Genomic DNA, 14,085 nt, shown 5'->3' on the forward strand with positions numbered 1-14,085 from the left:
AGATTTCATAACACAAACCAGAAGACAGAAGAACACACTGGTAGATAAATTTCCCATCCTGGCAGGAATATTTTGTGTTGGAAAGCTGTTGTTGAATAATTCAGAACAAAACCTAAAAACAGTTTGTCTCAAATTCTGTGGGGTGAAGTGTGAAAGCAAGATAATATTCTCCCTGCAATACTTGATCCTAGCTAGAATACCTTCAAGTAGAAAATTCCTAGTTGTGAATGCTGCAGTTATCTCCACACTGCTGGAACTTTGTCATTATATGGCAAGATAAAAAGTTAAGTCTCTGCCTCTGCAAGGACATTAAATAACATCTTTCTCTCCATTAGCTTTTGCTGTAGCAGTGGTATTTATTCTCTGGGCAATGAATGAGAACAGAGTAACTCCAGGTTCTTAATGCAGCAGCAGTTGCAGAAAGGTTCCTGTGGCACTGAGTTTACCCTTTCAAAAAAAGAATTATTAATTGCTAGCTCTTGTGCCCCACAGTTCTGGAGATACTTAACACTGAGCAGTGCACTCTAGTCCCAAGGCAAAGCTGTCCCAGGGATGGGAAACCAAGATAAAAAAATAAAAAATAAAAGACCCCACTCAACTTTTCTTCTTGAACAGTGAAGAGATGGAACACCAGTGACCCTTCATGGTAGACAGGGATGAACATTTCTAGTGCAAACATTTTCATGTTTGACACTTCAGGAGGGCTGCCCACAAAGTATTTATTAGCACAGTGAATGTCAAGATCCTTAGAGTAACAAGACCACAGCTGCTACACTTGTGTGATCTGGGAAGCACTTGAAACAAAGAATTCTTCAATTCACACCCTGAGTCGTTGTATGACCTTGAGTAGGTCAGCCTACACTGGTGCACAGGGAAGTAATAGCACATCCCTGGCTCACTGAGAATGGCAGAACTGTCAGCAAGCCCACAGTTGTCAATAGTCTTTAGAAAGAGGAAGTGCCCCAGCTGTGGAGCCTAGAGAACACTTACTGCAGCACCTAACCCTCCCCTAGCACAGTTGTAAGGACACCAAGCACATAAATACATCTTTCATAGGAGACAGCGAACCCAACTCCCATCTCTCTTTACAAAGTCTTCCCTCCTCTCCCAAGAGTCACTTGCAGAATTTGGCTCCCTTGTTTATTTAAGAGCCTCTTAAGCATCAGTGGAAGTCCTAGATTTAGATAATCCACTTAAGATTTTTTTCCTGCAAATCTTTAGCTGAAATAATCTCAAAAGAAGCAGATGTTTAAAGAAAGGCTCTTAAGAGCAAGGGTTCCAAGGTGCCTGAAACCTTCTACATCTTTGGCTCTATTTGTGTTGTCCCACATGGGACCCAAAGAAGGTTCAGACAGCAAATGAGGCAGCTTGTGATGACCATTAAAAACATACTACCCAGACAGCCATCTAAGAAGGCTTAGAAATCTCAGTTTCACATGCTTTCAGAGTGAAGCTGAAGCTTCCAAATCAGAGAATCACTCCTTAAATACTCCCTTCATGTTAATTTTAATTACCACAATTATTACTATCAGCAAGACAAAGATGATGTGCCACCTTCGAGGGCTAAGTGCCAGCAGGATGACTACTTTCATACAACCATTCTAGATAGGGCAGCTTGACCTCTCTGGGAGTGAAGTATCAATTAATTATCTTTTTACAGCCAATTCAATTACAGCACACTAATCACTTGCATAGAACACCAAGCTAGGAGTTGGGAGTGACTGGGGAAAGGAAGGGGAAAAAAAATATTGGCACTGAACACCTCTCAGCAAGGATGACAAAGCAGCAACCCTACAGCTGCAGATGGGATGTTTGTTAACATCCTGCTAGCAGCTCTTACCTGTTTGTAGCAGAATAAAGCTGTAATATCATCCTCATTTAACTGAGCTTTTGCAGAAGTGGAGTTATTGGTCCTAAGGGTAATAGACATTTCATTTAAAGGTGACCAGACACACTGCATTAGTCTTTAATGTTAAAGTTAATTCACCACAGAGCTTTGCTCATTAAGGAAAGGGAAGAGGGACAATGATCTATGCAGCAGAAAGCAAAGTATATTTAACTTTTGTTAAATAAACTAATATTAACTCAAGTTCCTGAGGACTACTTTGCTACTGTACTGATCCCCAAAGAAAAGGATCAAGGGTGGTGCATCTACAGTAATGCACTCAGCAGAATATTAGCATATAAGCAAACATGTCTTGATTTATGACCACGTGAGCATTGCTACAGAGGGCAAACTCCAACACAAGTATGAGTGCACAAGGCAAACAAGTGCAAGCACAACCAGCATTTGAATCACTTATGGCATTCATGCAATAAAGTGGCAGAAAGGAGCAAGCCAAAGGAACTCTGAATTTCTGTTCAATGAGTCTTGCACCATTTAGTTCAGCATGGATGTCAGAATCTGAAAGATAAAGCTATCTAGCCTGGATCTGAAACAGCAAGGCAGAACTGCTCCTTTCAGCAGCCTTGATGGACAGAATTTAAAGTACCAAACAATATTTTGACACCTCAGTTGCAGAAGTTAAGCAATTAACAGCAGTTGTGAAGATAAAAACTCTACAGTATGGCCATGGAATAACTGACAACCTCTTTGTAGCAAAAAATCTATTTCTAGATGACTTTAAATCAATCTAACATGATGGCACCAGAATGAAATGTACACCTGGCACATCCAGTGGGTAAAGCCATGTCCATTTCTGTCATCTGAAAGGGCTCCATCAGGGGTAAACTGCACTGGCAGTACTACACCACAGACTAGCTGGTGGGAATCTACCCTTTGCCTGTTAATGCTGTTTAAATAGTTTTGTTCTTTGTCATCAAAATCCAGTCTGGGAAGCCACTGCCATTCCAACACAGGTATTCTATCAACCCCCCACTTTATAAACACACAGACTGTAAAACAATTACTGGGTGAATTCATCTCTCAGTGCTGCTCTAAAAACACAGCCAACGTTAGAAAATGGTGTTCAAATTACCTGTAATAAACCCAAACCACACACAGCCAGACTGCCAGTTCCCATAAGGAAAACACATTGCATGTTTCCAAGAGCAAACCCCAAACCTCCCTGATGGAAAACACAGACAACATATTGAACAAATAGTTTGCTTTCACTGCTGGTTAAAAAACATGAAGCCATGAAGGCACTGAGGCTGAAATCAACTGTTGACTGAGAAAATTCTCTTCCATTAGTATCTTGCAAAGCTAACTTCAATCAACACAAACCCCCAACAGTATGCCAGAACAAGGAGTGAGGTTAATTTGACAAACCCCAAAGCATTTAAGAGCTAAGGGGTCTGTATTAGCCTTAGCTTAGGCTGTTGAGCCTGAGTTATCTCGCTAAAGGCTAAAGACCTTACTCAGCATAGCCATGGCATTAAAATACTTAAGAAGAGTAAGAAAAAACTTGCTACTAGCACCAGCCTGATTGTACTACAGGTAAACAAAATCCCCCAAACCCTGACCTGGGGAGGCCAAGTCAAAAATTCCAAGTATATTGTACCAGTCTGGGCTCATTCCCCCAAATGACCTTAATGCCTGCATGTAGGTTTTCATCCCCAGATGGCATGCACTAGAAGGGGTTTCAGGTACCACATGAGCTACAGTGGAGGTTTATGGGAACAAAAGCTGCACCCATTTATCTCAACAGGCCCATACTATCTTAGGGACATGAACAAGACAGTAAAGATAATGAACTATCCACTAGAACTACAAAAATCATTGACTGGCTTAGGTTGCAAGAGATCTCTGCCATGGGCATGGATGCCTCTCAATTAGACTCAGCTGCTCAAGACCTCATCCAGCCTGGTATTGCACATCGCCAGGGAGGAGGCATCCACAGCCTCCCTGGGCAGCCTATTCCAGAGTCTCACCACCCTCATACTGAAGAAGTTCTTCCTCAGCTCCAGTCCAATCCTGCTCTCCATCAGCTTCAAACCATTCCCTGTTGTGCTGTCTCAAGACACCCTGATGCAATGTCTCTCTGCAGCCTTCCTGTAGGATCCCTTCAGATAGTGAAAAGCAGCTCTAAGGTCCCCCTGGAGTCTTCTCTTCTCCAGGCTGAACAACCCCAGCTTCCTCAGCCTGTCCTCATAGCAGAGGTGCTCCTGCTTTTGGATCATCTTTGTGGCCCTCCTCTGGACTTGCTCCAACAGCAGTGTCCTTCTTGTGAAGGGGACACCAGATTTCTCTGATTCAAAAGACCCTCAGAAAAGTTAAATCATTTAACAACACATTTATTATATATGCTCAAAAGGACCTGAACAGAATTAAGTGGACAGCCTGTCAGTAGGAGCAGAAACTCCTGGGCAGGGCAGCAGCTCTGCTCCAGTCAGCTATTCACCCCTCCAGCTTTCAGCTGATAAAGTCTGAACATTCACTGACGACAGTTACATAACTACATCTCCCCAACAAAACTTCCACAGCAAGTGACAACAGAGCCAAAACCAGTCAGCCCATCCTGAAACCTGTTCTGCTGAGAAGACCACACTCCCAGTCAAGAACCTGGAACTCCAGCTTCCAGCAATGGCTTTTCCCTACCACTGGCTTCTGTCTTTGAAGCGTTGAAACATTTCATTTGATCTCTGCAAATTAACGTGGAATTAAAGTGTTTTTAACTAAAAAACCCCAACCAAACCAACCAACCAACCAACCACCACCACCACTTTACAGTGACAACCACAAAAAGTTTCTATTTTTGACCCTGAATTTAGCTTTTTTCCCCTCTGTATAGTAACTTTAGTCAACCAAAGATTTTTCTTGCGAGAATGACTCTCATCCATATTAAAGCTTTTTGTGGAAACAAAGACTTCACTCAGAGGGAGGGTTCATCAAACCCACTAAAATTATAATCATTTAATACAAGTAATGACTACTCTGTATTTAAAATATTTTCCCAGGCAGTGCTTTAGCATATTGTGTATTCCAAACAAAGTGCTATTGCATAATCATTAGCTCTGCACCACGTAGATCTCTGCCCTAGGAAGAGCACAATGAAGATCCTGGCAAAATACAGACTATTAAGTTAAGTTTTCTTAAACACCTGTGCCCAATAAGATTATAGGACAGATTTTTGTTGGCTGTACCATAATTCAGAGATACAATGTTCTGAGATGCTCAAAAAGTTATTTTACACCGAGGAAACAAGACCAGAAGCAATCTGTCCAGTATCACGCTGATGATCTGGGCTCAGAATACAAACCCTCCCTCTCCCACTTCATATTCACTGCATGATGAGCTTACAACAATCATTTTCAGAAGCCATTAGACAAAAATGTCTATAAACATCCAAAATCCAAGGGACTAAATGAAAAACTACACAATATTTATTAAACTTTAGAATCTGCCAGAGTTAAAACTGTGAGTGTGCAAAGCCCTCTAAGAAAGGAGGAGAAAATTCCTCTTCCTTTTTTTTTTCTCCATTGTAAATAGGACAGAAGGTTATCTTCAAATAGAGGATTTTGGTTTTTCAAGTGTTCTCACATCCAAATTGAGAATTGAGCCATACACGCTGCAGCCCATCAAACAATAGCAGTTGTGCAATTACCAGCACCTGCATTCCAATTCAATGGATTTAAATTACCAAGGGGCCATGGCAGATACCCTACTGACAACTATTAGCATCAAAATCTCCTACAGTTTCAAGCTGTGGGTGGGGATGACAAAAGGTTAATAGACTAAATATAAAAATCTTGTTGAATATAAAATCAATGTGCTTTGTTACCAAAATCTGGGTACTGCAATTTAACCAAAATAGGGTTTAGAGTATCTGGCAATCTTCCACGTGTGTGAGCTTGGCTTTTCTCTTAAGCAAAATGCTGAGCAGCCAGGCTGGAACTTTGAAACAAAGCAAACCAAAGATCCAAAACATTTAATATTAATTATATATATACATATATACAAGTTCTCTTAAACATTGCACCCAAATGAACACCACTCAGAAGGAGTCTTTCATATGATCAGATTCAAAATCCAATTATTTGATTACAGGACTTAGTGAGGGAAATATTTTAGCGGTCAAAATAATGTATGCTAAAAAATCCTGGACTTAGCTGGACACTAATAACAACCATTTACTTCCAATAAGTCATCAGTACACATCTGTATTTTCAGAAGGGGCTTCTACTTCTGTGTAGCTACCAGGGGAAAAAAAGAGTAACTTTAAAAAACCCCAGACCTGTTTTTCATAATGCTTGGGACCACAGCTTCGTTTTATTTAGACTGAAGACACAAGGAGAACAGATGTAAACAAAGATTCTGCTTGTTAAAATCACTAACTCAAAATATTGAATTTGCTGAGATCAAATAAGTAAAGCAGACACCAGCAAAAAGCATCTTCAGTACAAACACAAGGCTAAAACATTATCTAGGTTGTCCTTTTGTTTCTGTTGACAAGTAAATGGTCACAGCATAACTCTGGATCAATTCAGAGACCTTTAAAGTCAAATCCTGATTGCTTTTACCACCCAATAATTGATATGTTTTCAATCATAAATACCAGAATAATAAAATCCCCTGGGAAATGTATCACAGACTATAGACTTGAAATAAAGCAAGTAGCAGACTTGTACAGTCAGATTCTAACTCTAAATTGATGCTTCATCACATTGAGTTAATGTGGATGTGCTTGACACATGCTGGGACCCCTTTTATCACAATTAGTGCAACATCTCCAGCACTCCTTGCAGGTCTAATAGAATCAGCATGTTTAGGACTAGCCCAAGGTTTCTAATTGCAAAATCAGCAAACATGTTAATCACCAGTTTATTGGCCTGTCCTATGTGGACAAGCCACACTTCCTTACTTTCGAAACAGTAACTGCCGCAGTGATGGCTTCAGAGGAGAGTCCAGATAAAACAACCAAAATTACAACAAATACCTACGAAGGAGCAGAAACTGCTAGCTGAAACACCAGCCAGGCAAGAGCAGAACTAAACAGAGAAGGAAGCTAGTTAGAGCTGCAGTTTCCCCTCGCCCCTTACCCAGGAGAAAATATGAAATGCCAGATTAAAAAAAAATAATAATCTGATTCTGCAGAAATTTTCTTCCTTGCTGCCTGCAGTAAAGAGGGGGTACAGCCAAAACCCTTCTTTCAGCAGAATATTTGTCTGTAGTGGAAATTACTAATAAGCCTTCAAAGAAGTCTTTGATGATCCTCAGGCTACCTCTATTGATGATGTCAAGAGTTTTAGCACTAAGGGCTTCAGTGGAGAAGTCGGAAACACGGATGGGGAAATGGGCTTTGAAGTTAGCTCTGAGAAGCTGACACAAAATAAATCATGTTAAGGCTTGATCAGGCAAACAGATGTCAAAGGTAAAACCTCCATTGACTTCAAATATGAACAAAATTAGGTCCTCAACAGTGAATCCAAAATATAGATTGTTCTGAGGCTTCAAGGTTAAAAAACCTCACTATGTCTAAAGACACCTTCCAGTGTTTAACACAGCTGTCCTCATAGCATTTCCTCATATGATTAGAATTCAAGCACTTGGGGTTGGGAGCTTTTGCTCTTAAACATACAAGCTGTCTGCTTACATGATCATGTAAGAAGCATAATCTCATTTTTGATATTAAAACTCGAGCAGGAGAAAACCCTGCAGATTTAAAACTATTCTTACCACCCATGGAAAAAAGAAGTCCTGCTTCTCACTGCAAGCATTATTAACATGCATGTGACTGACCTATTACATTTGCTTTTAAGATATTGTCTCACTTGGGAGTACAAGTGGTGAGTCAGTTGTTATGGAAACTATTTTTCTTGGGTTGTTTGTTTGGTTTTTTTTACCTGACATATGACAGCCTGTGTCATCTGATGCTGTTCCTCAATTAAGTTCCACGTTCACTTTTGTCAAAGAGTCTAAAAACAGCTCCTTGGGTGAATAAATAGTGGGAGAAAACTAAAGCAGAAGCTTTAGGAGGTAGAAAATTGCTCAAGATGTTACACTTTACCTTGCCCAACTCCAAATGAAAAGATGCAGCTTTGGCTTGGCCCTCCTGTATGCTCCAAGGATAAATCATCTGATTTACTCTCCCCCTTTTTACTCAATTTCAATGTATCAGTTCCTGTAAAAGACAGAGCTCTCACCACAAACATTCACTATTGATGACTAAAACTTATTTAATCCAACTGAATGCTGGCAACTGAAAGACAACCCCCCCAGATTTGTGCTCACTATTTCTGTTGCAGATCAAGATATCTTAGGGGAGGCTGCATAACATCATAGAGCAGGATGTGAGACATATTGGAGAGGGCTGTGTGACATCATGCTCTGACCAGGTGATGAGGGAAAGAATGTGGATGTTGGCTACCTGGGCTTTAGTAAAGCCATCTCCCACAGCACCTTGTAGCCCATGGCACAGCCAGCTGGACTCTGGGCTGGATTCAAAACTGTCTGGCTGGGCACAAACAGTTGAGAAATCAGTGGAGGTAGTGAGGAAGGAAGACAAAGAATCCATTAGTGATAAACATGAATGAGACTGCAGCATACTTAAGGCTAAGCACTTGTGACCTAAAAACAGCAGGAGCCAAAACTTGAACTTTTTACAGCTCCAATCTTCTAAACAATGAACCAGAGACACGTTTGGGGTTGCTTAATACAAAAGCCCTGCACGTTTCTAGCCCTGGTTTCAATTGAAAGCTTGTTACTCAGTCTTGTAAATTCCCCTCAGTTGAAGGCATGTAGCACAATAATGTTCTTCAAACCCCAAATACCAAAAATATTTCAGCTGATGCAGCAGAAATGTGATGAGATGAAGCAAATGTAAAACAGAGGGATTACAACAATCTGGACAAGCAGCAACATTATGTCACTGATAGCAGTGCCTAGAAATGTATTTATTACACTGGGCTGTCTTGTAATAACATCACAAATGTGAAGGAGAACACTCCTCAACACGCACACATCGCTTCCATTGGGGCAGTAAATGGAAATAACCAAGGTACAATTGCTACTCTAAGTCCATTTAGACATGCATCTAATCCCACTTCAAGCAGCCTTTGTTATCTGTGCTAAAAGGAGTCCTGGAAAATATTTGTAAAAATGCATCGCCAGTAGTAAGAAAAAAATAAAAAACCATCACCACAAAGGCCCAACCCACCCAAGGATCACGGAATCATTCAGGCTGGAACAGACCCTTGAGATCACCAGGCCCACCCATGACCCCTACTCTACCAAGTCCCCCACCAAACCATACTGCTAAGTGCCACATCAAAATGATCTTTAAATGCATCCAGGGATGGAGCATCGACTACCTCCCTGGGCAGCCTGTTGCAGTGCTCCAGCAGCCTCATGGTGCAGAACATTGTCCCTCATCTTATCACTGCAGGCTTTTGCAAACAGTCCCTCTGCAACCACCTTGTAGCCCCCTTCAAGTACTAGAAGGCTGCTATTAGGACTCCCTGGATCCTTCTGCAGGCCGAACAACCCCTGCTCTCTCAGCCTGTCCCCATAGCAGAGGTGCTCCAGCCCTCTGATTATTTTTGTGGCCCTCCTCTGGACCCTCTCCACCAGGTCCATGTCCTTCCTGTGTTGAGGGCTCCAGAGCTGGATGCAGGGTTCCATCTTTCTACAGGAGAGAAGAATGTTTCAAGACTATGAAGGAGAAAGCAATCATTTGTACACTTTTTTTCCAGCCTCCTAAAGGGCACAGCAAAATGGCTCAACCAGCACAAGCAGTTGTGCAGAGGCACGCAGACATGCCTAGCCAAGCAGTGACACAAGCTAGAACACTGCCTGCAATAACAGGATGCCTCAAATCCCCCAGACTGCCATTAACTCAGTGAACTGTGCAAAAGAATGAGTGGGGTTTGTTTTGAAGTCCTAATATTTAAAGCAAAACACATTTCCTACGTTTTCTCTGCGATGTCATCTTTCCAAAACCACTGAAATGCCTCCCCTCAAAGTGCTCTTTTTTCCCCTGTGCTGCAGCATATGGTGCCCCATCCAGAGAGTCAGAAGGTATTTTGTTTCTAATTGATTAAATTGCATGAGTCAGAAGCAGGATTTGCACATGGACTGCGAACCAACTGCTTGTTTTCCCCAAATTTCACAAAGTAGCACAGAGCTAGGGCAGTTACCTTTGCAGTCCCAGCTACCAAGTGGCCAACAAAAAGCCTCCTTGGAAGCATCAAATCTGCAACCCTGCAGTCACCAACTCCTGTGATTTTATTCCACGGCCAGGAGCATTTTGTGGGGCTTTTCTTGTTGCAATCAGGGAAGAACAGTAAGTGGAATGTCTTCTGGTGGTATGGATACAGGGTAAGACTTTGCCAATTCTGATGCTTCCAGTCTCACAATGTAAGAACCCAAATTCACCACCTTTAGGATCTTAACATAAGAAGCCAAATGAGGCTATGGGTGTCTCTGAAGGAAAAGGGGGAAGTCAGGAGAAAATGAAGAACTCCTCCCTGCACCATCTGCTTGACTCTTTTTTCTATCAATGTATAATGGCAATTGCATGGACATGAAAGCCTAGGGCTGAGTAATCCTGAAACTAACACTCCTCCAATTCAAGATACTCTAACTGCTGCATTTCAGGGACCAGCTTCACATGCCAGCCAAAGTTGTTACTAGAAGTATGTGCAGCACAAGCAGCATTTCTAAAAATTAGTAAAGGGTATAAAATGCAGACTCCAGATTCACGTTTTAGGCCAAATTTCATTCCTGGTAAATGAATAAAGATTCTAGAAGTTAAGACTTGAACTCTTGTGATCTTACTGCACACCAGGATGTTTTGCCTGATTAAAATAGCTGAGAAGAAACCCTAGCAGGGGTAGATTTCTCTTACAAAACAGAATGTGTGCCATAAAATTGCTTATTTCATACAAGAAAGTCAGCACCACGTGCTTAAAAACAAATAAAATCACTAAAAAACTGCCTCTTCATATTACAAAGGCAATTTTTACACTCTCAAGTTATTTTAGTGCTCTGCAAAGACACTTTCTCATCTTTTCATTTAAATAAAAAGCTGAGCAGTCAACTAATCCATTATCTTGACTTAGCCATGCTGGCTGCTTGAAGCATCTCCTGTTCCACACAGGGTGTCAGCTCCAGATCCTGGCTCTGGCTCCCTTAGGAACTGGTAAATCAGCCAGTGCAAATCCAGAATTGCTCATGGCAGAAAAAGTAGATTTCAGTTCCCAGATGTCAGAAGACAGCTTATACACTCACCTCCAGTAAGAGAAAAGAGTTCTGACATTTGTTTGTTTGTGCTGATGGGGTTTTAAATATTAATTAAGTCCAAATATAAGAATAAATTCACCATGACAGCCATTAGGTACTCAGTATATTAAATTTACAGCTGGGTACACAGTAGATGACATACATTAAGCATAACACTGAGAACTTCCTCTCCAGCAACTTTTGTCAACCTGGAGATACAGCTGACAAATGGGGACACAGAATTCATTTAGCTTACTTCTTGTTTTCCAAGTTCTGCTGAAATGCTGCAGTGACTCCCCTAATAAACAAGAATCAGGTTGCAGAGCTTCCAATAAATACTTCACTGCAGATCCTGCTTCACCTGGTACTGTACTTCAAGTAATTACTGAGTAATTACAATTCTGACATCAGCCATTATTCTTAATAGGGAAAAAAAGAAAACTGTCACTACAAAAATATAGAGAAATCAAATGTTGGGTGAGATTTTGGAAACAAATTTCACTGAGATTTAAAGGTTCTTTGCTTCTTAGAAGTACTAACACATTCAGTTTCCAGGGGCTTTAGTGGATTTAGCAGTGCCTCAGAAATCAATTATGAATTTAGGATCACAAAGTAGTCTTTGAAAGGATGATTTTATGGGTTTAGTTTTTCAAGACAGAGCTTGCTGTATTTCCCTGATTAGAGAATCCTTCTTTGGCTTGGACAATGATTTGACAGTGAACTTATCTTCCCAGAAGGATGGGAAGTAGACATCCCTTCCCATTCCAGAAGGCAGTTTCTCCACAAAGCCAAGCTATCCTCCTGTTTGAAATACTTATCTAGACTTTAAGCTGAAGCCCTGTGAATAACCTTGACTTCCACAGCAGTGCATTTTAAGAAGATTTAAACAACAATTAAGTTTTAGCACCAAACAGGAATATCATGTGTTTCTTAATACAGAATGTAAATGATTGCACTGCGGAGAAGAGGGAAAATTAAGTCTTCTAAGTATCCAATGAACAGGAGTGGAACAAATTTGCTCTCTTCAAATATATCCTTATAGTAATCTGGAGAGAATACTTCCATGATTGTGTAGTGATTTCTTCAAGACCTATTCAATTCCTTATTGTTCAGCTTACAGTGCCAGAAAAAAAGGCCTGTTAAAGTTAACATCTGCTAACTAATCACAAAACAGACCAGCACGACGCTTTACAGGGCTTGAACAGAGCTATGAATTTTGATTACTATCAACTCTGACTGGATTAAAGGAGCACTTCACTCTGAGACTTAGGAAAGCTACAAAAATCCATCTACAAAAACCCCTTATTGCTTTAGAGGAAATGCCTCTAAAAATAAACTTCTTTTTTTCCTTTTTTTAGTGTGGGTTCAGAAGATCTGACCTAGCATTGCAAGTATGGTTAGTGTTGAAGACAGAAAGAAATCTTTGGGGCAAATGATACTCTGCTGAGGTTTTGGGTAAGCATTTCATTTTTAGAGTGTTCAGATTCTACAGTAGATTCTGAGGGGCACATATTCCTAAGCTGGGCTGCTGCACAGATCGGTTCTGAATTCCATTTTGTATGTTTTGCTGCTTGACACCAAAGGAACATTTTTTAAAGCTGCATTTAAGGGTTTTGTGATCTTCTCCTTTCAAGTGATTCATTCCCATAAGTGATGCAATACAACAATTTACTTATGAGTATCTCTTGACCAGCTGCATTCAAAGTGGAAGGAGCCACTATATTCTGTGTAAACAGTCCCCTCGAGCAGGAGTCCATTGGATGGGAAAGCTTTCTATAGGGCCACTGAAGTCACATCTTTGCATTATGATGGGACTCATTTCTGCTCTCTGCTTAACAAATTCTAACCTGCTGAGCAGTTCTTGACTATTTCCAAGGACATGATTTAAACTAACTGGGACTACTCCTACACACACACACAGAGTGCATGCACACACTGTTTCTTCTGCTATCTTTCCAGCTTTAGCTCTGCACTTAATTTGAGTGAACAGCTCCCTCCCTTCAGGAAAGGTCTCAGCCAAGCAGCCATCCCCCTTGCTCCAGAGAACTGTGGCATTCCAGGAGCACTGAGTACTCAGAGGATGCTAAACACTATCGTCAGATCATATTAATCAGAAGAGGGACAACCAAAGCATTATGTCAAAGACTTGTTAATAACTGGAGAGCATAATGAAGGTAGGTAGCAGCAGGGGAGCCATTGATCCACAGTCCATCACAGATGTCACCAGCACAATTAACTATAGCACCCAGTCCATTCAATACGTCACTGCTGCACTGCCCCTTGAAACAGAAATAGGTGGATTTTCCATTGCCACACCACCACAGCTAAATTATAAAGAAGGGATTATTTCAGCCAATATTCAATAGCCAAGTGGGTGGTCCTCAAGGCTTTTTATAAATACCCTTCCAAGATTTGTGTGAAAAGTTGAATAGGAGACCACACAACAACCATGGATTATGTGGCACTCCTCTAAAGGGGAAAAGGGGGGAGAATCAAACATTTCTTGCCCAAGGTTTGTTACTGTGGGATACTATTATGTGAGGTCCTTCAGTTCATATATTACATTGCATTAAATTACATGGCAAGAATGAATAACTGCTTTGTCACATAGAGAATCACACATTATTTTGCTCTTTAAAGATTGTGAGAAGTGAAAGAGTGAACCAAACTCCCTTCCAAAAAACCTCTGGCTATTTCAATCTGGACTGCACCTCACCCAAGATACACCTTTTAAATAGAAGTGTAAAGATTCCTAAGGCTGCAAAGCCAAATACCACAGCAGCTTAGGTAGGAGCCAATTAAAGTTTCCAGCAACACTGAACCCGCAACGTAACTGCGCTCCTCAGGCTTACATCACCAGCAACAGCTTTGCTACTGTACCCTTTCCTACTCAACACAGCACAACCTTGAGATGAGTCCACAGC

This window comes from Dryobates pubescens, chromosome 33 (assembly GCF_014839835.1).
Source record: "Dryobates pubescens isolate bDryPub1 chromosome 33, bDryPub1.pri, whole genome shotgun sequence".
Lineage (NCBI taxonomy): Eukaryota > Metazoa > Chordata > Aves > Piciformes > Picidae > Dryobates > Dryobates pubescens.